The sequence below is a fragment of the Bufo bufo genome, chromosome 3 (genome assembly GCF_905171765.1).
Source record: "Bufo bufo chromosome 3, aBufBuf1.1, whole genome shotgun sequence".
In the NCBI taxonomy this organism is placed as follows: domain Eukaryota; kingdom Metazoa; phylum Chordata; class Amphibia; order Anura; family Bufonidae; genus Bufo; species Bufo bufo.
In genome coordinates this window covers 124,067,473-124,092,005 of record NC_053391.1, presented here as the reverse complement: position 1 = coordinate 124,092,005, position 24,533 = coordinate 124,067,473, and the positions used below count along the sequence as shown (strand labels likewise).

Sequence of the window (24,533 nt, the reverse complement as noted above, 5' to 3'; positions counted from 1 at the left end):
GGTGACCTGATCCCGGCACGGTTTCCCCCACTCCCCACCTTGACAGGTATGCTTTAACTTGAGTTGTATCTCCTGTGTGTGTATCTGAATGAAATGCTTAGATGCATTCGGATACACGCAGGAGATACAACAGTATTTAAAGTATATGGTTTGAAAAAAGTACAGAGGCCACGACGGGGAAGAAATTAGCAATATAATTATTTTCTAGGGAGGCTCTATGGCTCTAAGTTATAACCATTACTAACATGATTTCCAAAAGAATAGATTCCTATATTATGTGTGTGGGTTAGTTATTTATGATGTATTCCTTTTGATAGAATGCAGTGATACTTTCCCCTTCTAATAATTTGCATTAATATAAAGAAGGGTTGAAGTGGTTTGTGCTGAAAAGTCGAAAAGCAAATAATAGGTTACAGAATACTTTTGCTCAGGTGAGACTGACACACCCTTGCCAGGAGTGAAAGGTATGTCCACTGCTCATATATGGTGTGTTCACATTTATAGTTTTAGCCATGTTGATGTATTGTCTGAAATGCGTAGCTATTTTTTTCTCACATGGTGTGAGGTTTCAATTCTTTTTAAGAAGACAAAATAAACATTGTATTTATATACAGCAATATATTGGATTTTTATCTACTTAGGCTACTTTCACACTTGCTACCGCAAGGGGTCCGGCAAGGTAACAGCCTGCCGGATCTGTGCTAACGCTAGCCCACCGTGCCGCCGCAAGTCCACTCTGGCCCCATTCACTATAATCGCAGTGGGCTGGAGGTCCAGCCGCAGTACGGGAAACAAGCCGAAGGGGGGCCGGACAAAAACCGCAGCATGCTGTAGCTCTGGTGCCAACTTCTGGTGCTGGAGCTACCGTAATCTGAAATAGTTGATCGGTGCCGGTTGTCGGACCCTTACCAATCAGATATTGCTGGTCTTTCCTTAGGATAGGCAGCCAATAGTAAAATCCTGGATAACCCCTTTTAAAGAGCAACTGTAATTTCATATTTCTTGCCCATAAATGAATAGTATAGGCAAATACTGTATAAGAAACTCTGTAATGTATCTTATCAGAGCAAAATACTTTTTTTTTTTTTTTTTCTTATTAGCCCTTTCTCTTGCCCCCTCCTTCAGTAAAGATCAATTCACCTGTCCAATTAGTCTTCAGTTAGGCTACACTCTCTGCTTACTAAAGGATGAGATTGCATAGAAGTCTATGGAGAGTATTAGAAGGTCATCAGTATTTAAATCCTGGAAACCTCCTTTAAGGGTCCATTCACACATCCGCAATTCCATTCCGCATTTTGCAGAACGGAATTGTGGACCCATACATTTTCCGGAATTGCGGACCCGCACTTCCGGGTCCGCAATTCTGATCCTGAAAAAAAATGTCATGTCCACAATAGCGGACAAGAATAGGCATATTCTCTTAGTGCCGGCAATGTGCGGTCCGCAAAATGCGGAACGCACATTGCCGCTGTCCGTGTTTTGCGGATCTGTGGATCCGCAAATCACACACGGATGTGTGAATGGGCCCTTATTCTCTCAGATCAGTCAGACCAGAGAAAAGTGAGGGGTGGTGACTCAATTAGAGCAGCACCACCTCCCTTATGCTATCTCAGTAGTGTGGCTGGTCAGGAAATTTCATGTTAAACTAACCAATGTACTGCTCCTCTGTGGGGGGGAAAGAGGACATCGACCTTGTCTGTCTACTACGTGTTTATCCAGGCCTGGCAAGAGAACAGTAGAGCTGTTATCCAGTCGGTTATTCCAGTCCTCCCCATATTGTTATGATGAGGATTACCTAGCAGATAAGAACTTTCCCACAGTAGTAAACTGACAATGGATTACCTATCTATTTAAGAGGTTTAATCATTTGTCTTGAATGCTTCAGAAGGATGGTATTTTGTATTTCATTTTGCAATTACAAACTACTGCTGAAAATAAAAATAAAAATTTTCTATGATTTCTTTTTAAATACCCCTTTCTGATGGGAGAGTCCTTTAATATCATAGTGAATAACAAAATAGCTGCATGTTACTGGGCTGTAGTAGTAGTAGAAGTTGCCAAAATAATCCCCCTTTCTCTGCCATCACATCATGATCTACTGCTATTAGCTGTAGTTGCACCTCTCTGACTTCCAATTCTGCTCTCTCCCTGTGGATTAGAAAGCAATATGAATTCTCTTTCTAATAGTAAAGTTTGTTAAGACCACTTGTTTCATTCCACAGCATATATTAATTAGGTACAATGTTTTATCACATGTACATTCATGTAGTAAAGTTGCGACAAAGTAGCACTAAAAGTGTAGTAAAGTTGGTGTAGTTATCGTGTAGTAAATGTGTAATAATGTTGCAGTAAAGGTGTAGTACGATAGTAGTGTAGCAGAGGTGTAGTACGATAGTAGTGTAGCAGAGGTGCGGTAAGGTAGTAGTGTAGCAGAGGTGCGGTAAGGTAGAGTTGTAGCAGAGGTGCGGTAAGGTAGAGTTGTAGCAGAGGTGCGGTAAGGTAGAGTTGTAGCAGAGGTGCGGTAAGGTAGAGTTGTAGCAGAGGTGCGGTAGGGTAGAGTTGTAGCAGAGGTGCGGTAGGGTAGAGTTGTAGCAGAGGTGCAGTAGGGTAGAGTTGTAGCAGAGGTGCGGTAGGGTAGAGTTGTAGCACAGGTGCGGTAGGGTAGAGTTGTAGCACAGGTGCGGTAGGGTAGAGTTGTAGCACAGGTGCGGTAGGGTAGAGTTGTAGCACAGGTGCGGTAGGGTAGTGTTGTACTGTAGAGGTGCGGTAGGGTAGAGTTGTACTGTAGAGGTGCGGTAGGGTAGAGTTGTACTGTAGAGGTGCGGTAGGGTAGAGTTGTACTGTAGAGGTGCGGTAAGGTAGCGGTGCAATACGGTAGGGGTGTAGTAGAGGTGTAGTAAAGATTTACAGTACAGTTTAGATCCCATGTTATTTCTGTTGCTGTCTAATCTGTATATTTTTTTTTTTCTTTCAGTTTTGAACTGAAGTGATGGACAGAATTATCCTGTACTCCGGTCCTGATGGATAGCTCACTTCTAGATCAAGTCCACTACCTGTTTTTGCAAAAGATTTTACCCCCCCCCCCCCCCCATGTAGTTTACTCTAGGCACCCTGTAATATTGTGAGCTAGTAGCGCTATAACAAGCAAACACTATGATTATCATACCTGCGTGATGAAGGAGCTCACTCCTCAGGTGCATTGTGTATATAATGTATTAACAAAGCCCTCTGCTCTTATATTTTCATGGTCCCCAGAGTCTACTGAGCTCCTCTTTAATTTAAATGTCACTTTTAGAAAGAGAAAAAAAAAATTATGTCTTGTGATAATTGTGAATTGCAGATAGTTCTGTTTTACTTATTTGAGACGGTGATCTTATTTTGTCGGGGTACCAGTACAGTTGGTGCCACAATCCCATTCTACCTGCAGGACATCTAAAGCTCTGTATGAAATGAAGACCTCCGTAGCAGAAGTATCCTTTCTGTTTCCGATTTTCAGACACTGTTGCTTTTTGTCACAATTTACAATGATGTAAATAATTGCAAACCTGATGCTTTATGTTATGGTAAGACAATCCAATTTCCCAACCTGCTCCGGTCTTGACATTCCAAGTGTTCCTGCGTTGTAAGCGTGCTGCCCAACAACATCTCCCAATGTGGTCTCCAAAAATGATGACGATTCCGTGTAATTAAGATATCATAACCTATTTTCCTAAGAGATAATCATGTACTGTATATACAATTCCAAAAAAAACATCTTCCCACTGATGGCTACTGCCTCACAGAGCTAGCAGAACATGCTGGGATTTGTAGTTGGACAAAACGTATATAGCCACAGGTTTAAATGTTTTTTAAGCAACCAACAGTTGTGCAATAACCCGGATCCGTGTTGTATTTTCCGAAGCTTGACTATTTAAGTTTCTGTTCCTATCCATAATGATGTCTGCATTTTGTTTCCAAATTTGAAGAGGTAAATGTTATAATGGGTGCAGATTGGTCCTGGAAGAGTTAACTAGATGCTTTATGTAAAAAGTAGAACAGTTTGAAAACGGTATTACTGAAGAAGAGACAATAAAATATGCTTATTTTATTATATATCACAAGTGGTTGAAGAAGATTGCTTCTGTAAGACCCAACACCTCACTCCTGGTCTTTTAGCCATCCGTTTTATTATCTAAAATGTATGAACTGGTGAACGCATTGGGTGTTGACTCATTGGGGTTGTGTATCAATTGCATCATTTGACCAAGATGTAAGCGGGAATTTATCACATCCTGTACTCCAGAATTCCCAAATTGCCTTTGCAACTTTTTGGGCTTATGTGCGTAAAAATTTGTGTGTGTGTGTGGGGGGGGGGGGGGGGGTTATTTTTGCATTTTTACACTACAAGTTTTGAAAACGAGGCATGGTTAGATTCTTTTCACTCCAAATTTATTACAGCACTTTAAAAAAATAAAAAATGGCACAAAAAAGGTTACAAACTTGCCACAGTAGGGGGTGGTGTAAAAAATAGCAAGTGTTATGCTAAAGGATAAATTGGGTGCAAAGTACACCAATGCAGACTGAAGCAAAACTGACTTTAAAGGGGTTGCGCAATGCCATAATATTTATGACCTAGCCTCAAGATAGGTCATCAATATCAAATCGGCACACCTCGCCGATCAGCTGTTTGAAGATTGTGGCTTATGTGAGCACTGTGCCCCGCCAATATTTTCTTGTATGCCGTCACCCTTGTAGCGAAGGTGCAGTGTAATTACAGCTTCCTCTCCCAATCACTTAAATGAGATGAGCACTTGTAGTTACACTGCACCGCTGCTATAAGGGAGAAGGCATGCAGGTCAATATTGAAAAGGACCCCATGAAACAGCTGATCGGCAGGGGTGCCAGGAGTTGGAACGCCAATCTAATATTAATGACCTATCCCGAGGATAATCTGAAAATATTAAATGACTTCCGGATATCCCTCAATGGTTCTTTTATTTGATCAATCCAACATAGACAAAAAATGCAACGTTTCGGCTACATCATAGCCTTTCTCAATCACGCTTGATGCTTATGAGGATCTCATATAGCCAAAATGTTGCTTTTATATATATATATATATTTTTTTTAACATGTTGGATTAATCAAATAAAAGAAGCAATTGAGGAAGATGCTTACGTCGTTTGAATTTTTTTCGTTTATTGCATGCCATATGTGGATCCATCGGTGGGACAATTTGTTGTATTCCTGACCTGATGGGAAATGGTGAGAGACATTTTTTTGTGATACTGTCATGAGGATAAGTCATAAGTATTTTGCCACTGCACAACCCCTTTAAATCCCTACCCCCCCCCCTCCCCCACACACACATTGGACTTTTATGTACAAAGCTCAAGAAAAAAAATTTACTTTGTTGCTCTTAGGAACTAATAATAGCTTTAATAATTTTTTTTAACTGCTCTGAAAAAAAATAATCTGGAACTGTGATTTGCTACAACAAGCCTGGTTTTGGTAAATGAGGCCTAGTATTTTTTATAAAAATAAATAAATAGAAATGCTGTTGTTATGTGGTGGAAAGTGCACAGAACAGGAAAATGGGATAATGAATACTTGACATGTCTACCTATTTACTTGTGCCTTTTTTCCATCATAGACAGATTGATACATGAGCCCCATTGAATCACCCAAATTTGGTAGATCTGCAGGATGAAAAAACAGTGGTATCTTTCTTTGAAGGAGCTTTCCTTGATAACACAGTTGCTCTCTATGGCCCCAATTTTGGACTACTTGGCTCTTCCTCCTGCCGTCGGATACCATGGTTCTCCCCATTACTGCTTTACTCCCATGTATTAAGACGTGTTTTACCATGAACACAGCATCAAATTGCACCCTTTTTACGTTGTGTTAATAAAGACTACTCCTCAGAAGAAAGGGTTACTATTGACCTCCATATTCACGTCATGTCTTCACGGACAACATGTCGCAATACAGGAAATGAAACAAGGACAGTGGGGTGATCAAGGAGATGAGGAGTGCAAGAATAAGATTAAATGAGTTACGTAAGGCTATGTTCACATGAGGGATTAAAATCCAATATGTATTTCGAGTGCTAGAAATCCAACCCTTCGATGCCATGGATCTGCACAAGGTTTAGCCCCATTGCTATTCAGTGGAGCTAAATCTCGCGTTTTCACCCAAAATAATCATGTCAATAATTTCCGCATGGGGAAATAATGGCAGTATTTACAATTTTTTATTTTTTGCATTTTGGGGTCATCGAGAGCAATGGAAAGGGTAAATGGCTGAGTAGCCATAGTTTACAAACATCCACTTCTTACCATCTTCATCACCAGTTCCTAGAAGACAAGATGGCGGGCCAGACAGTATGGTTTCTAGTAAATGTATGTTTAATCATGATGGTTTTAATAACTGTACATAGTGAAATAATGTATTCCATGTGTGTGGATGTGATAAGGTACTCGTACAGACCCACGCAGCAAAAGAGCAACAGTCCCGCACTTATTTAACAACCAGCAGATGTTAGATAACTCCTCATCAGATATAGGATCTATTTTTGTGAAATGTTATAATTTATAGATATTTACATCCTATTAGCTATTAAAAAAATATATAATAATCCGCATTTACCTCAGACAGCTATTCTCATTGCCCGGCAGTCATAGCGCTGGTTTGCCTGTTTTTCTCTTTGGTTGACAGGAAAGCAGTTGCCTTTTATTGCGTATGGTAACTCGAGCAAAAATCGAAATATGTTCTGTTCTGGTAACGAGTCTCTGGAAGGGGTGAACCTGTTTCTTCCATTGCCCCACTTAACAAGCAATAACACAAACCACAATTTCTTTGGCAAAAATGTGGGGCATCATTTTATTAATGCAGATTATTAAGCAAAACATCAGGGAACCTTACACAAATCGCGACATTTCCTCTGAATGATCAGCCAGGCCATTCCCTGCTGACAAAAATTCTCACAAAAACGCCCTCTAACCCGGCCGCCTATTTATACGACTAAACCCAGCTCCTTTTACACACCTTTCCCAATTCCCTCCCTACTTCTCTTCCCAACGTAACTCTCCCCTCTTTAACAAAGACCCTCCAACTCACAACCTCTCCCTACCATGACTCTATCCCAAATCCCCTAATTATACCCACTTATCATAGCAAAAGTCCATGTTAAAGACGAACTACCATGGGTCGTAGTGACCCCATTTATAGCTTATTTGGAGTTCCCCCACATTTGTTGCTCTCTTTCTAGATATGTTACAGTAAATGTCATGCACTGGTGTCAAATGGCATGAGAACCTGCTAAATCGCCAGTGGATTTACCTTGGCAAGCATGGAGTTGCCGGCTTCCATAGCTTTTCCAAGAAGGTGCTTCCATCTTCTACTGCACATGCTCTGATAGTGTTCAGCGCAGGAGCCGATACAGAACATCCAGTGTAGTGATAGACACTTTCAGCACATGCCCAGAAGAAGAGAGAAGCTCCATCTTGGAAAGACTATGGACTTGTTTACATCGCTATCCATGGGCACCAGGGAGGCAACCCCATGCAGGCCAAGGTAAGTCTAGAGTTCTTTTAGTAGGTCTTATGCCATTACACACTAGTGTTTGGCATTACTGAAATTTATGTACAGAGTGGAGCCACTTGAGGATGTGTTCTTAGGGAATAAAATATGCATTTTTATTGGGGTGGGGAGGGGGTTTTGATCAACCCCTAACCAAAATATGCAGCAATACAGGTGGCCTGGCAGCCCCCACCCTTCAACACAGGAAGGAGGTCAATAGCTGCAACAGAAACATATTTTATCTTGGGTCTAAGGGCAATTCTAGTTTCAAAATCCAGCTCTACTCAAGCATACACCTCACACCTACAGTATATGGCTTACCCACAATCTCCAAGCTAGCTGAGATATCTTCTACCTACAAAGGCTCTGCTTCCTGCTATGATGGTGACTGGTTGCATGACAGCAATGGGGAAATAGTTAAAATCATTCACTTCAGATTATCAAGCTGTAAATGGTTTGATTCTTGCACGGATGGTGCTGGCAAATACATTTTTTTTTAGCTCTGTTTCTTTTTTTCATATATTATGATTCACGTTTCGAACAAGCAATGTAAGTTACTTAGATACAGTCCACGCAGCCAACATAATGCAGCTTATTATTTTACTTGCTTATAGACAAGCAAAATGGCTGTTGATCCAGCCCACCAAGCAGATGGTCCCACCATCTGGGCGGAAAAGACGCTATTCACTGTATTTGCTGGTCTGCCATGATACACTGCTGCTTTTGCTTTACGAGAACCGGTCCGATCTTTCCTAACAATAGAAGTGAATGAAAACCTCACACTTGATATTCTCAATTGAAACTGCTGCTTTCTTGTCCTGTTATACTTTGAGTAAAACCTTTCTGATCTTCAGACAGATTCTGATTGTTTGATAACATTTCTTTTTGGAATAAGTACTATTTGTAGATTTGACTAGACTATTACTGTTGTTTCTTTTATGTGAGTTTGTGCCTTTTTTGTCTAATATTCCAATGCAGGTATATTGGAAATAAATATTCTAGAAGAAGTATTTGTAATTGTTTCTGTTTTTACTACATAGCACATACCTAGTATGTATGTATGTGTGTGTGTTTGTATGTATGTATGTATGTATATATATATATTTGTGGTCGTGGCTAATAATTCGGACTCGGGCATGCGTGCCCGCCTTGAACCTAACCGGCTGTGGTGTGCCTGGAGCCGGGTACGAGAGCAGCCTATAAGGGGGCTGCCCTAAAGGAGAAGATTAAGAAATAAGGGGAATGGGCTGGTGGGTTGAAGACCGTAACGCCTACCAGGTGAGGGAGAGAGGGGCTGATAAAGGCTCTCAAGCCCCTCCCACAAATGCAGGCTGAGCTTCAGCCTTACTAACATATATATATATATATATATATATATATATATATATATATATATATATATATACACACCTAAAGAATTATTAGGAACACCTGTTCTATTTCTCATTAATGCAATTATCTAGTCAACCAATCACATGGCAGTTGCTTCAATGCATTTAGGGGGGTGGTCCTGGTCAAGACAATCTCCTGAACTCCAAACTGAATGTCAGAATGGGAAAGAAAGGTGATTTAAGCAATTTTGAGCGTGGCATGGTTGTTGGTGCCAGACGGGCCGGTCTGAGTATTTCACAATCTGCTCAGTTACTGGGATTTTCATGCACAACCATTTCTAGGGTTTACAAAGACTGGTGTGAAAAGGGAAAAACATCCAGTATGCGGCAGTCCTGTGGGCAAAAATGCCTTGTGGATGCTAGAGGTCAGAGGAGAATGGTCCGACTGATTCAAGCTGATAGAAGAGCAACGTTGACTGAAATAACCACTCGTTACAACCGAGGTATGCAGCAAAGCATTTGTGAAGCCACAACACGCACAACCTTGAGGCGGATGGGCTACAACAGCAGAAGACCCCACCGGGTACCACTCATCTCCACGACAAATAGGAAAAAGAGGCTACAATTTGCACGAGCTCACCAAAATTGGACTGTTGAAGACTGGAAAAATGTTGCCTGGTCTGATGAGTCTCGATTTCTGTTGAGACATTCAAATAGTAGAGTCCGAATTTGGCGTAAACAGAATGAGAACATGTATCCATCCTCTGATGGCTACTTCCAGCAGGATAATGCACCATGTCACAAAGCTCGAATCATTTCAAATTGGTTTCTTGAACATGACAATGAGTTCACTGTACTAAAATGGCCCCCACAGTCACCAGATCTCAACTCAATAGAGCATCTTTGGGATGTGGTGGAACGGGAGCTTCGTGCCCTGGATGTGCATCCCTCAAATCTCCATCAACTGCAAGATGCTATCCTATCAATATGGGCCAACATTTCTAAAGAATGCTATCAGCACCTTGTGGAATCAATGCCACGTAGAATTAAGGCAGTTCTGAAGGCAAAAGGGGGGGTCCAACACCGTATTAGTATGGTGTTCCTAATAATTCTTTAGGTGAGTGTATGTGTATGTATGTGTGTGTATATATATATATATATATATATAAAAACACAAATAGTGCAGCAGCACAGTCAGACACGATGTACCAGGTGCAAAGTCCCCACAGAGGTCGGCTCTTCCTCCACGAAATATATCAACGAATGATGAGGCAGCACTTCCAGTATAGAGTGAACGGGTGAGGACCCCAAACTTTATTCAAGCGACGTTTCGGCCTTTCGTTTGAGAAAGGCCTCATTGAGCAGGCCGAAACGTCGCTTGAATAAAGTTTGGGGTCCTCACCCGTTCACTCTATACTGGAAGTGCTGCCTCATCATTCGTTGATAATTTATATATATATATATATATATATATATTAACGCAAAGAGCTGTGCATATTCAGTCCAGAAAACACGCTCCATGTGACGGCTGTTTTTCCCGGACTGGACACCGCTCCTCTGCCCTGAACTCAAAGCATCATAATGATTTTTAATGCTGTGTGTTCCTGCCTCACCATGATCTATTGTAATGCTGTGACTGCAGTACAGAAGACCTGCTGTGTGTTCGGGGCAGAGGAGCAATGTTCAGTTTGGGTAATAAAGCTATCACATAAAGCATGCTTCCCAGACTGAATACGCTGGTATGAAATTGAGTCTACTGCAGACTTCCCTCATAGGAAAATCGGCTGGTTATCCGGCCTAAATCTGCACCAAATAGTGGATTTCGGTGTGGAAATGCTCTAGATTTGCAGTCAGTATCAACTTTAAAATCCACAGCAGAAATCTGCACCATGTATTGATAAACTGCATATTTAAAAGTTGTTTAATCTAAGATTTAAAATCTCCTGTACTTTGCTGCTACTGTAAAAGCTGTGGATTTTTTGCACCTCACTCTGCTGTGCAAAATCCATTGTGTTTGCTACATGTGCCCTTACCCTTAGGCCTCATGCACACGACCGTATGTATTTTATTCAAAAAATACGGATGACGTCCGTGTGTATTCCGTATTTTGCGGAACGGAACAGCTGGCCCCTAATAGAACAGTACTATCCTTGTCCGTAATGCGGACAATAATAGGACATGTTAAAAAAAATTGCGGACCGGAAATACGGACATACGGAAACGGAATGCACACAGAGTAACTTTTTTGCGGACCCATTGAAATGAATGGTTCCGCATATGTTCAGCGGAAAAAAACAGAACAGACACGGAAAGAAAATACGTTCGTGTGCATGAGCCCTTAGGCCCCATTCACACGACCTTCTTTTTTATCCACATTTTTGTGGATAACACACGGACCCACTCATTTTCATGGTGCCACAAAAAATGCTGGCAGCATGCTCTATTTTGTGCGTTTTTCATAGAAGTGAATGGGGCTGCGTGAAAATCGCAAGCAAATGCGGATGCGGTGCGATTTTCACACACGGTTGCTAGGAGACGATCGGGATGGGGACCCGATCATTATTATTTTCCCTTATAACATGGTTATAAGGGAAAATAATAGCATTCTTAATACAGAATGCATAGTAAAATAGGGCTGGAGGGGTTAAAAAATATAAAAATAATTGAACTCTCCTTAATCTACTTGTTCGCGCAGCCCGGCTTCTCTTCTGCCTTCATCTGTGAGGAAAAGGACCTGTGATGATGTCACTGCACTCATCACATGACCCATCACCATGGTGATGGATCATGTGATGAGCGCAGTGACGTCATCAAAGGTCCTTTACCCAGCTCCTGAAGAAATAAGACAGAAGAGAAGCCGGGCTGCGCGAACAAGTGGGTTAAGGTGAGTTAAATTATTTTTAGATTTTTTTAACCCCTCCAGCCCTATTATACTATGCATTCTGTATTAAGAATGTATTATTTTCCCTTATAACCATGTTATAAGGGAAAATAATACAATCTACACAACACCGGTCCCAAACCCGAACTTGTGTGAAGAAGTTCGGGTTTGGGTACCAAACATGCAGATTTTTCTCACGCGCGTGCAAAGCATTTAAAATGTTTTGCACTCGCGCAGAAAAATCGCGCATTTTCCCGCGACGCACCCTCATCTTATCCGGACCAAAAACATGACGCCCGTGTGAAAGAGACCTTAGTTTTTTGTCTGCATCCGTGCAGCTGAGCCGCAAATTATAGAACATGTACTTTTTTTTTTTTTGTCCGTTTTGCAATCAAGAATAGGCATTTCTTTCCAATGGGGCCGTATAAAGTGCGAGATGCATATAGACTACAAAACGTATAGTGTTGTGTGAATTCACCCTTATGCCTCATTCACACGTCTGTGTTCGGTCAGTGATTTCCATCAGTGATTCTGAGCCAAAACCAGGTGTGGCTCTAAACACCGAACAGGTGCAGATCTTTCCCTCCTTATGTCTGTGGAGGCTCCAATCCTGGTTTTGGGTCACAATCACTGATGGAAATCACTGACCAAAACACTGACGTGTGAATGAGGCTTTAGACCTCATGCACACGACCGTTGTTTGCTTCCGCGTCCTTTCCGCCGATTTTAGCGTTTCAGGTGCGGATGTAGTGGCCTCACGGTCTAAGCGTGGGCACTACACGAGGGTCAATTGGGGTGTGCGTGACTTCTCTTCACTAGGGACAGGAGTGTCATTTCCAATTGTGCAGATATTATGTAAATTGTAAAGTATTGTTTTATATGTAATGTTTTCCCTGTATTATGTGGTATCAGGCCTAGTCTCTGTAGTTAGTCATCATAGACGCTAGAGGGAGCTAGAGTTGCCTTAGTATAAGTATTCAGGCCCAGACAGGAGAGAGTGAGTTCGAGTGCAGAGAGTTCAAGGTCAGGGGTCTGCTGAGACCAGTGAGGAGGACAAGCTAGAGCCTCCCCCTGACATGCAGCTGGACAGCCCAGGCTGTTAGTTGTAACCAGGGGGCTAGTAGAGGGATCCTAGCCTACCTGAGGATAAAGAGAGCCTAGGTTAGCTCTGAAGACTCCCCAGTAGCAGGATGGCACCTCCTGGGGAGAACCAGCAGTTATCCTCCCGTCTATTCCAGTCAACACCAGGTCAGATAAGTACCATGATGGACAGAGTTATATAGAATACAGCAAGTACCTATATTGGAGAAAGGAACGATATACCAAGGATAAAAGCCAGCATTTGGGCATCTGGGCCTTGGCATCCAGCCAGCTAGAATAGCTGAAGGGGATAAAGTAGGGTTGCACTGTAAGCAATCACCATTGTGTTCCTCCAAGTATCTTGCCTGTTTATTTCCTGCCGTCATCTGAAGTCTACCTGCTTGTGAAAGAATTGTCTGAGGATCTGCATTATAACCATCTATAAATTGAACTGTATGTATAAAACTTGCACCGTGAATTTCCAGTAAAAAGACGTTTGGTTTACTTACTGATTCCTCAATTATTCCACCTATCATTATACGGTGTGCCACCGTCCAATTGGCACTGGCGTCACGAACTTTAAAGGGACCTTGCCCCAGGCACATAAAACACCTGCAACATCCAGGGCACCTCATCCAACACCAGGCCTGGTCCCTAAACACAGAGTGTGCCCCAGAGGACTTTTGTGCCAGCCTCTCCTTCACTGCTGTATGCCTGCCCAGGGGTTTCCATATATAGCTGTGAGTGACCCTCGCTTGCCATTGACCGTGACCTCACAATCGCATTACCCTGCAGGTCTGGCGTACCGCACGGACCCATTCATTTCTATGGAGCCGTTGAAAATGCGGATAGTGCACCGTTTGCCATCCGCGTCCGTGGTTCCAGTCCGTCAAAAAAATATAACCTGTCCTATTCTTGTCCGCGGAAAATGGTTCGCTGACCCATTCAAGTCAATGGGACCGCTAAGAAACGCGGAGGCACACAAGATTGTCGCCAACGTCCGTTTTATTCCTATCATTTGCATGGCAACCTTGTCTTTTTTTTTTTTTGGTGGTCCTCCAAAAAAAAAGGGAAGAAAAACGGAACAACGGAACCCCATTTTGCAGAACGGAACACAACAACGGTCGTGTGCATGAGGCCTTAGTCTGACATTTATATTTATAAGCCCTGATTTATTTAATTAATTTTGCCTCTATTCTCTAATAAATTGCTACTTTTCTGTTTTACTGGTAAGACAAATTTATTAATAGTCTGACTGGACAAAGTTGTTTTCTGTGCCTGCTAATTCAATTTCAGAATTTTGGAAAAGTCCCCCAAAATTACCTTCATTGCACTCCACTCCTGATCATTTGCCACTTTGATAAATTTAGCGCATGGACCGTCACATGTACACAAGCAGACAAATGTGAGGACCAACTTCAGTTTGTCCTCTGTTGATAAATCAGGCCCATAGATCCTTAGTCATGTAGACCTTAAGGGCTTTTTCACACGAGTGGATCCCATGCGTGGAATCCGCTGCGTGAAAGAGAGCAAAGCTGCGCTCTGGACAGCAGAGACACGGAGCACTAACATGATTGATAATGCTCCGTGCCTCTCTGTGATCTTTTTACTACAAAATCACGGTGACTACTTTATCTCAGGGTGATTTTGTAGTAAAAAGATCACAGAGAGGCACGGAGCATTTTCGATCATGTTAGTGCTCCGTGTCTCTGCTGTCCAGAGCGCGGCTTGGCTGTCTTTCACGCAGCGGATTCCACGCACGGCATCCGCTCGTGTGAAAGAGCCCCAACACTAAATCAACTTAAAATGCAGCTGGATGCTAAGGGCACGTGAACATTTCTGGCAGGCTGTTCTGGTAGAGCATTGCTGGATTCAACAGATCACCGCCGGATCCCTATTGACTATAATGGGATCCGGCTGTAATCAGGTCGCATTCCGGCATCAATGACTGGTTTCGGCCTGCATACAGCATTTTTTATTTTTTTTGTCCGGCAGACAGCCGGCATTTGTGCCTGATCAAGCAGCCAGAGCATCTTGGTGGAGATGTGAATGCGGCCTAAGCCATAAAAGTAACAGTTTTTAGTATGGATCCATCCTTGAGGTTGATAACCACAGGTGAAACCTAACAAAGGATATCGATGGCAGAGATCGCTTTGGAAACCAGATGTCTACTGTTTGTCTAGCAAATAAAATAAAAAAATAAAAACCCTTGGTATGTGAGCACAAGTAAAGTAGTAGTCACTGTGTTTAGCATAGTATGTAGAACTTTGCCTTAGGCCTCATGCACACGACAGTTGTTTTTTTGCTTCCGCCAAAAAAAAAACGGATGCAGCATCCGTTTTTTTGGGAGGATCTGTTTTTTTCCACAGATCCCTTGTAATAAATGCCTATCCTTGTCGGCAAATGTGAAAAAAGTAGGACATGCACAATTTTTTTTTTTTTGCTGAAGGGAAACACGGACAACGGACGCGGAACTATCAGCATTTTTTTGCTGACCCATTGAAATGAATGGGTCCCCATCCTATCCGCAAACGGAACGGAGGCCGAGAAAAACATCTGTCGTGTGCATGAGGCCTTATGATGTAGTTGGAAGAAATGAGGTATACTCAGAAGAAGGTTTATCAGATAAACTCATTATTCCTCAAAAACAATGCTGAAAACTGCAATACACTGAGGTCTTGGTGGGACACCTGACACCTACACCAGAGACCCTATTGGAATTGATGTGCTGTCTCTTTCCCACATTTTCCCCTCTGCGTCCCTAAGTCCAGCAGGTGACCCCAACTTTGCATTTCCACGAAAGCAGTGGGAAGATTCTGCAGTGATGTCACTTCTGAGTTGCAATGACACTGCAGAGGAAAAGCAATGCTGTGCATTCCCAGGGCCGGCGCAACCATATAGGCGAACGCCGGGTGCCGGCCTGCTGGGGGCGCCCTGGTGGGCTCCCCCTGACTGGGGCTGCAGCCCTGGGCGAGCGGCTCTTGAGCCGCCCCCAGTGCCGTTACAGGGGGGCCAGGAGGTGGAGGTCCTTCTTAAATATGGCAGAGCAGGCATCTGCTTACCCTGATGGCAGGTGCCTGCTCTGCCAATAAATTACCATAGGAGGCGGGCGGCAAGGGAGGCTGTTCTAGCAGCTCCCCACTCCTCCCTCGTGCGCCCTCTGTGATGCCGGAATATGACATCATTCCGGCCCCGGCATACTAAACGGCGCTCTGAAGGACTGAGGAGCTGCACCACACTGGACCCCAGGGAGGTGAGTGTTTAAGTGTTTGACTGAGTGTCTGCCTGTGTATTTATGTCAGTGAGTGTATGTACAGTCGTGGCCAAAAGTTTTGAGAATGACACAAATATTAGTTTTCACAAAGTTTGCTGCAAGCAGCGTTCAGGTGTCCGCTCGCTGAGCGGAGGCTGAACGCTGGCAGACTGATGCATTCTCAGCAGATCCGCGTCCACTGAGAATGCATTAGGGCTGGACGGTTGCGTTCGGGGCCGCTTGTGAGCCCCTTCAAACGGAGCTCACGAGCGGACACCCGAACGCAGGTGTTTAAGTAGCCTTAGTGGGTTTTTGTTTGTCCACCCGCCTCTTGAGGATTGACCACAAGTTCTCAATGGGATTAACATCTGGGGAGTTTCCAGGCCATGGACCCAAAATGTCAACGTTTTGGTCTCTGAGCCACTTAGTTATCACTTTTGCCTTATGGCACGGTGCTCCATCGTGCTGGAAAATGCATTGTTCTTCACCAAACTGTTGTTGGAAGAAGTTGCTGTTGGAGGGTGTTTTGGTACCATTCTTTATTCATGGCTGTGTTTTTGGGCAAAATTGTGAGCGAGCCCACTCCCTTGGATGAGAAGCAACCCCACACATGAATGGTCTCAGGATGCTTTACTGTTGGCATGACACAGGACTGATGGTAGCGCTCACCTTTTCTTCTCCGGACAAGCCTTTTTCCAGATGCCCCAAACAATCGGAAAGAGGCTTCATCGGAGAATATGACTTTGCCCCAGTCCTCAGCAGTCCATTCACCATACTTTCTGCAGAAGATCAATCTGTCCCTGATGTTTTTTTTGGAGGGAAGTGACTTCTTTGCTGCCCTTCTTGACACCAGGCCATCTTCCAAAAGTCTTCGCCTCACTGTGCGTGCAGATGCGCTCACACCTGCCTGCTGCCATTCCTGAGCAACTCTGCACTGGTGGCACTCCGATCCCGCAGCTGAATCCTCTTTAGGAGACGATCCTGGCGCTTGCTGGACTTTCTTGGACGCCCTGAAGCCTTCTTAACAAGAATTGAACCTCTTTCCTTGAAGTTCTTGATGATCCTATAAATGGTTGATTGAGGTGCAATCTTAGTAGCCACAATATCCTTGCCTGTGAAGCCATTTTTATGCAACGCAATGATGGCTGCACGCGTTTCTTTGCAGGTCACCATGGTTAACAATGGAAGAACAATGATTTCAAGCATCACCCTCCTTTTAACATGTCAAGTCTGCCATTTTAACCCAATCAACCTGACATAATGATCTCCAGCCTTGTGCTCGTCAACATTCTCACCTGAGTTAACAAGACGATTACTGAAATGATCTCAGCAGATCCTTTAATGACAGCAATGAAATGCAGTGGAAAGTTTTTTTTGGGATTAAGTTTATTTTCATGGCAAAGAAGGACTATGCAATTCATCTGATCACTCTTCATAACATTCTGGAGTATATGCAAATTGCTATTATAAAAACTTAAGCAGCAACTTTTCCAATTTCCAATATTTATGTAATTCTCAAAACTTTTGGCCACGACTGTATGTCTTTCTGTCAGTAAATGTATGTGTGTCTGTCATTGAGTGTCTGTGTGTGTATGTCAGTGAGTGTGGATGTCTGTCGGTCAGTAAGTGTCTGTGTGATTGTCAGTGAGTATATGTGTGTGTTTGTCTGTCAGTGAGTTTCTGTGTGTCTGTCAGTGAGTTTTTGTGTACATCATTCAGTGAGTGTCTGAGTGCGTGTATGTCTGTCAGTGAGTGAGTGACATGAGGGGGCGGCAAAATGGATCTTTGTCTAGGGCGGATAAAATCCTTGCACCGGCCCTGTGCATTCCCATACTACACACATTGTGACTTCCCTTTGCTACTTTGGAGTGATGCGAGTAGCCATTTTCCTCTGATCAGTGTAAAAAAAAAAAAATCCCAATCCAATTACAAAGTATTCATTACAACTATCAAATACAAAAAAATAGTTGTATGTACAACTGACATGCCAACTGGTACTTTCACACATTTGATAGAAAAGTAGAATTACCAAATTTTAAGACCTTCAGTATTCACTTTATAGTTTATGTAAAGGGTTTTTCTGAGATGTTCATACTGATGGCCTAACCTCAGGATAAGCCATCATGTGATGGGTGGGGGACCGACTCCTGGCACTTCTGTCGATCAGCGGTTTGAGGAGGCCGCAGCTTACCAAGCACAATGCTGTCCATTGGATAACGACTATGCTTGGTGTCGCAAGGAACTGAGCTGACCAATGAATGAGGCCATCAATATGAAAATCTTGGCAAACCCCTTTAAAGTTATTCAGCAGATGTACCTGCTGAATGGTACCCCTAGGAGGAATTGATGGCACCATCCAAAAGTGAATGTGAAGAATGCAAATACAGGGCTAAATGCTCATAGCTCCATGTGGCCACAAGCATGGAACTTGCATGCCAAAAGTGGTCATATCCACATGGTGCCTCTTGGCCAAGAAGAATCAAAATTGGCATACATTACTTTAAGGGTCCATTCACACGTCCGTAAGTGTTTTGCGGATCCTCAAAAAACAGACACCTGCAATGTGCGATCCTCAATTTGTGGACCGCACATCACAGACACTATAATAGAAAATGCCTTTTCTGGTCCAGAATTGCGGACAAGAATAGGACATGTTCTATTTTTTTCAGGAATGGAATTGCGGATCCCGAAAAAACGGTTGCGAATCCCAGATTTGCATCCATTCCAGCCCCATTGAAAGTGAATGGGTCCGCATTTATTACGGACGTGTGAATGGACCCTTAAACAGTGGCCTAGCACCCTCTGAAACACATTATACTTTTTTCCTATCTACTGGCAAATTCTTTTTAAGAGTTGGCAGAAATGGAACCACTTAGACACTTCTCCCCTTGAGGCCCCCTCATGATTGCCATGCTTGGAAACTAGTATTTTATGCCCAAAAATTATTATAATTTTTTTAAATAAATTTAGGGCCCTTGCAGACGAACGATACGGATTAGGTCTGGATGCGTTCAGGTTGCATTCAGGAAAACTCGCATCATTTTGCAAGCAAGTTCAGTCAGTTTTGTCTGCGATTGCGTTCAGTGGTTCTGTTTTGATAGCGCGGGTGAAATGCGCATTGATGCGTTTTTCACGCGCGTAATAAAAAACTGAAGGTTTACAAACAACATCTCTTAGCAACCATCAGTGAAAAACGCATCACATCCGCACTTGCTTGCGGATGCAATGCGTTGTTCACGCAGCCCCATTCACTTCTATGGGGCCAGCGTTGCGTGAAAAACGCTGAATATAGAAGAACATGCTGCGATTTTCACACAACGCACAAGTGATGCGTGAAAAACAACGCTCATGTACACAGACCCATTGAAATTAATGGGTCCGGATTCCGTGCAGGCACAATGCGTTCGCATTGCACCCGTGCTGAAAAACTCGCTCATGTGAAAGGGGCCTTATACTTACAACTGCGCTCTCTCTGCATTATTAAAGTATATGGATGTCATTGAAGGAGGTGCTCCACTCAGGACCCTTTCCTGTGTTCCAGAACCTAACCGGCGTGTCCATGCATTACATGACCAGTATTCATTTTAATGGCTGCCATCTAATATCACATTTCCCTGCAGTTGACTATAGGTTCCCCTGGTGATCAGCTGATCAATGCACTAACTTATTCTAACCCATTTAGGCTCCATTCACACGTCCGCAATTTAGTTCCGCATTTTGCGGAATGGAATTGCGGACCCATTCATTTCTATCAATTAATAAAGTAAAAAAAGAAAAAACGCCCCTTTCCCCTCATTTTATAATAAAAAACAGAAAGAAAAAAAACCCACACATATTAGGTATCGCCGCGTCCATAAGACCGGCTCTATAAATAATATCACATGATCCACCCTGTCCGATAAATACCATTAAAAAAAAAATTGTAAAAAAAAACATTTTTGTCACCTTACATCACAAAATGTGCAACACCAAGTGATCAAAAAGGCGTATGCCATCCAAAATAGTACTAATCTAACCGTCACCTCATCCCGCAAAGAATGAGCCCCTACCTAAGACAATCGCCCAAAAAATAAAAAATAACTATGGCTCAGAATATGTAGACACTAAAACATAATTTTTTTGTTTAAAAAATGCTGGTATAGTGTAAAACTTAAGTAAATAAAAAAAAAGTATACATATTAGGTATCGCTGCGTCCATAAGAACTTGCTCTATAAAAATATCACATGACCTAACCCCTCAGGTAATACCGTAATTTTTTTTTAATAAAAACGGTGTAAAAAAAGCTATTTTTTGTCACCTTACATCACAAAAAGTGTAATAGCAAGCGATCAAAAAGTCATACGCACCCCAAAATAGTGCCAATCAAACCATCATCTCATCCCGCAAAAATCATACCCTACCCAAGATAATCGCCCAAAAACTGAAAAAACTATGGCTCTCAGACTATGGAGACACTAAAACATGATTTTTTTTGTTTCAAAAATGAAATCATTGTGTAAAACCTAGACATATTAGGTATCGCCGTGTCCGTAATAACCTGCACTATAAAAATATCACATGACCTAACCCCTCAGGTGAATACTGTAGAAAAAAAAAACAACGGCGTAAAAAAAGCCATTTTTTGTCATCTTACATCACAAAAAGTGTAATAGCAAGCGATCAAAAAGTCATACGCACCCCAAAATAATGCCAATCAAACCATTATCTCATCCCGAAAAAAATGAGCCCCTACACAAGGCAGTTGCCCAAAAAATAAATAAAACTATGGCTTTCAGAATGTGGAGACACTAAAGAATCATATTTTTTGTTAAATGCTTTGTTATGTAAAACTGAAACAAATAACCAAAAAAAATTGTCATATTTGGTATTGTCGCGTCCGTAACAACCTTCTCTATAAAAATACCACATGATCTAACCTGTCAGATGAATGTTGTAAATAACAAAAAATTTAATCGGTGCCAAAACAGCTATTTCTAGTTACCTTGCCTCACAAAAAGTGTAATATAGAGCAACCAAAAATCATATGTGCCCTAAGGCCCCCTGCACACGAACGTGTGCACCCCGTGGTCGGGCTGCGGCCCGCAAAATGCGGGCCGCAATGCACGAACACAGTCCGTGGGGCAGCCACAGCGGATCGCGGAGCTATTCACTTGAATGGGTCCTCGATCCGGCCGTTCCGCAAAAAGATAGGACATGTTCTATCTTTTTGCGGAACGGAAGTACGGGACAAAACCCCACGGAAGCACTCCGTAGTGCTTCCGTAGGGTTCTGTTCCGTGCTTCCGTTCCTCACCATTCCGCATCTTCGGATTTGCGGACCCATTCAAGTGAATGGGTCTGCATCCGTGATGCAGAATGCCCACGAAACGGCACCTGTGTATTGCGGATCCGCAAATGTGGTCCGCAATACGGCAACGGGGTGCACACGTTCGTGTGCAGAGGGCCTAAAATAGTACCAACAAAACTGCCACCCTATCCAGTAGTTTCCAAAATGTGGTCACTTTTTTGGAGTTTCTACTCTAGGGGTGCTTCAAGGGGGCTTCAAATGGGACATGGCAACTTAAAATTATCCCAGTGAAATCTGCTTTCCAAAAACCATATGGTGTTCCTTTCCTTCTGCGCAATGCCGTGTGCCCGTACAGCAGTTTACGACCACATATGGGGTGTTTCTGTAAACTACAGAATCAGGGCCATAAATATTGAGTTTTGTTTGGCTGTTAACCCTTGCTTTGTAACTGGAAAAAAATTATTAAAATGGAAAATCTGCCAAAAAACTGAAATTCTGAAATTTCATCTCTACTTTCCATTAATTCTTGTGGAACACCTAAAGGGTTAAAGTTTGTAAAATCAGTTTTGAATACCTTGAGGGGTGTTGTTTGCAAAATTGGGTCATTTTTGGGTGGTTTCTATTATGTAAGCCTCACAAAGTGACTTCAGACCTGAACTGGTCCTTTAAAAGTGGGTTTTGGAAATTTTCCGAAAAATTTCAAGATTTGTTTCTAAACTTCTAAGCCTTCTAAAGTCCCCAAAAAATAAAATGGCATTCCCAAAATGATCCAAACATGAAGTAGACGTATGGGGAATGTAAAGTAATAACTATTTTGGAGGTATTACTATCTATTATAAAAGTAGAGAAATTGAAATTTGGAATTTGCTAATTTTAAAAGAATTTGTGTACATTTGGTATTTTTTTATAAATAAAAATTAATTTTTTTTACTCAATTTTACCACTGTCATGAAGTACAATATGTGACGAGAAAACAGTCTCAGAATGGCCTGGATAAGTAAAAGCGTTTTAAAGTTTTCACCACATAAAGTGACACTGGTCAGATTTGAAAACAAATGGCTGGTCCTTAACCCCTTCACGCCCGATGACGTACATGTACGTCTTCGGGTGTGTGTTTAAAGATGGAGCCCGCTCCTGCCCACTGTGGGCGCTTACAGAAGAAACCCGCGGCTAAAGTCCACAACCGGCAGTAATGCCAATCGCGGACATTTAACCCCTCAGATGCCGTGGTCAATCCTGAGCGCGCTGAAAACCAAAAGCTTTCACTTTCGATTGTGCTCTGGCTCCCTCGTGTGGCGATCGGAGGAGCTGGAATGTGTATGCAGCAGCCCCTGTCTTTATGAATGACAGTAGGCTGCTGCATAGTATTTCCTATGGTGTTTAAAAAAATAAAAAAATGTAAAAAAAAACATAAAAATTCTAATCACCCCCCTTTTCCCAAAATAAAAATAAAAGAACTTAAAAAAATACACATCATGGATGTCGCAATGGGCAAAAATGCCCATAGTATAAAAATATATTCCCCATTCGGCAAACTGCAAAATGGAAAAAAGCGTCCAAATGGCCAATTCACCGTTTTTTGGTGGCTTCATTTTCTACAATTTTTTTTTATAAAAAGTGATCAAAAAGTCATACACACCCCAGAATGGTATCAATAAAAAGTTCAGTTCGCCCCGCAAAAAATGTGTCCCATACAGCGCTGTACACATAATTACAAAAAAAGTTATAGGGGTCAAAATGTGGCGACAAAAACCATAAAACAGATTTTTTTCCCCCACTTTTATTTTTTTTTATCACTATCAAAACGCAGGAAAAACTATATATATATAAGGTATTGCCGGATTCATACTGACCTGTAGAATAAAAGTAACTGGTCAGTTTTATCGCACATCGAACATAAGTAAAAAAAAACGTAAAACTGTGGTGAAATAGCTTTTTTTTTTGCAATTTCACCCCATTTGGATTTTTTTTCCCGCTTCCCACTACATCATATGCAATATTAAATTATGGCGTTGAAAAGTACAACCTGTCCCGCAAAAAACAAGCCTTCATATGACTATGTGAACAGACAAAGAAAAAAGTTATGGCTCTGGGAAGGCAGGGTAACGCAAAAGAAAAAGAAAAAACGCAGTGAGTGAAAGGGTTAAGGTGAAATATGGCAGGGTCCTGAAGGGGTTAATATGTATTTGTTTAAATTTTCTTGTTTCTTAATAAATAAATTTTAAAAAAAAGAGATAGGACATGTCCTATCTTTTGCGGCGCGGAGGCACATACTCATTAGCCCTTCTGCAATACGGGCACGGCAGCACCGCGGTTGCGTGAATGTGGCCATAGTCCTCATGCACACAAGCATAGTTTGTATCCGTGTCTGTCCCCTTTTTCGGTCTGCACACAGTCCCATTCATTTCTATGGGTCCACACATGGATGTCATCCGGGTGCTGTCCGGATCTGTGGGTCCAATCTGCAAAAAGATAGAACATTTCTGGTCCGCATTGAAGTCAATAGGTCTGCAAAAAAATAAAGATGCAACACGGACGTCACGTGTGCATGAGGCCTTAGAGTACATTCACCGGAAACATTCAATGGCGGAGATTTATCACAACTGGTGTAAAAGTAGAACTGGCTTAGTTGCCCATAGCAACCAATCAGATTCCACCTTTCATTTTTCAGCGCTCCTTTGGAAAATGAAAGATGGAATCTGATTGGTTGCTAAGGGCAACAAAACCAGTTTTCCTTAGCACCAAATGTGTATTTGCAGCAGAATCCTTTGCAGTCTTCTGACTCTCCCTTCTCAAATGGCAAGTGTGCATCAGAACTGGTGACTGCTCTGAGGAAAGGAGAAACCTCTCCATATTTCTATTACTAAGTATACGGATTATTCTGACTCATGTGAACCTCATAACATAGAAGAGGAGTCATTGGGGAGATGAGACCAAAAGGGAGACGCCATATGTAAGCACTCCTCCCATCTATATTCCATGTCCATTACAACGTGTATGAACCAATCCTCTGCACGGAATCCAACCCTTGCCACTAACAAAAATGGCGTCCTCGGTATCCAGGGGCAGGGTCCACTACCAGCCAATCACCACAGAGATGTCAACTATGTCTCCTAGCGTTGTTAGTCACGTGTCTAACAT

The 24,533-nt window shown here is 42.4% G+C and overlaps 1 protein-coding gene across 1 annotated transcript in view; it reads left to right on the top strand.

The window, feature by feature from the left end:
• Nucleotides 1-3,657, top strand: part of PITPNA (phosphatidylinositol transfer protein alpha) — an 83,765-nt gene extending 80,108 nt beyond the window's left edge. Inside the window, exon 12 of the mRNA XM_040423544.1 lies at nucleotides 2,975-3,657. The gene's annotated coding sequence lies outside the window, so the exon portion shown is untranslated. The remainder of the gene's footprint in view (nucleotides 1-2,974) is intronic.
• The last annotated feature ends 20,876 nt before the right edge of the window (nucleotides 3,658-24,533 follow it).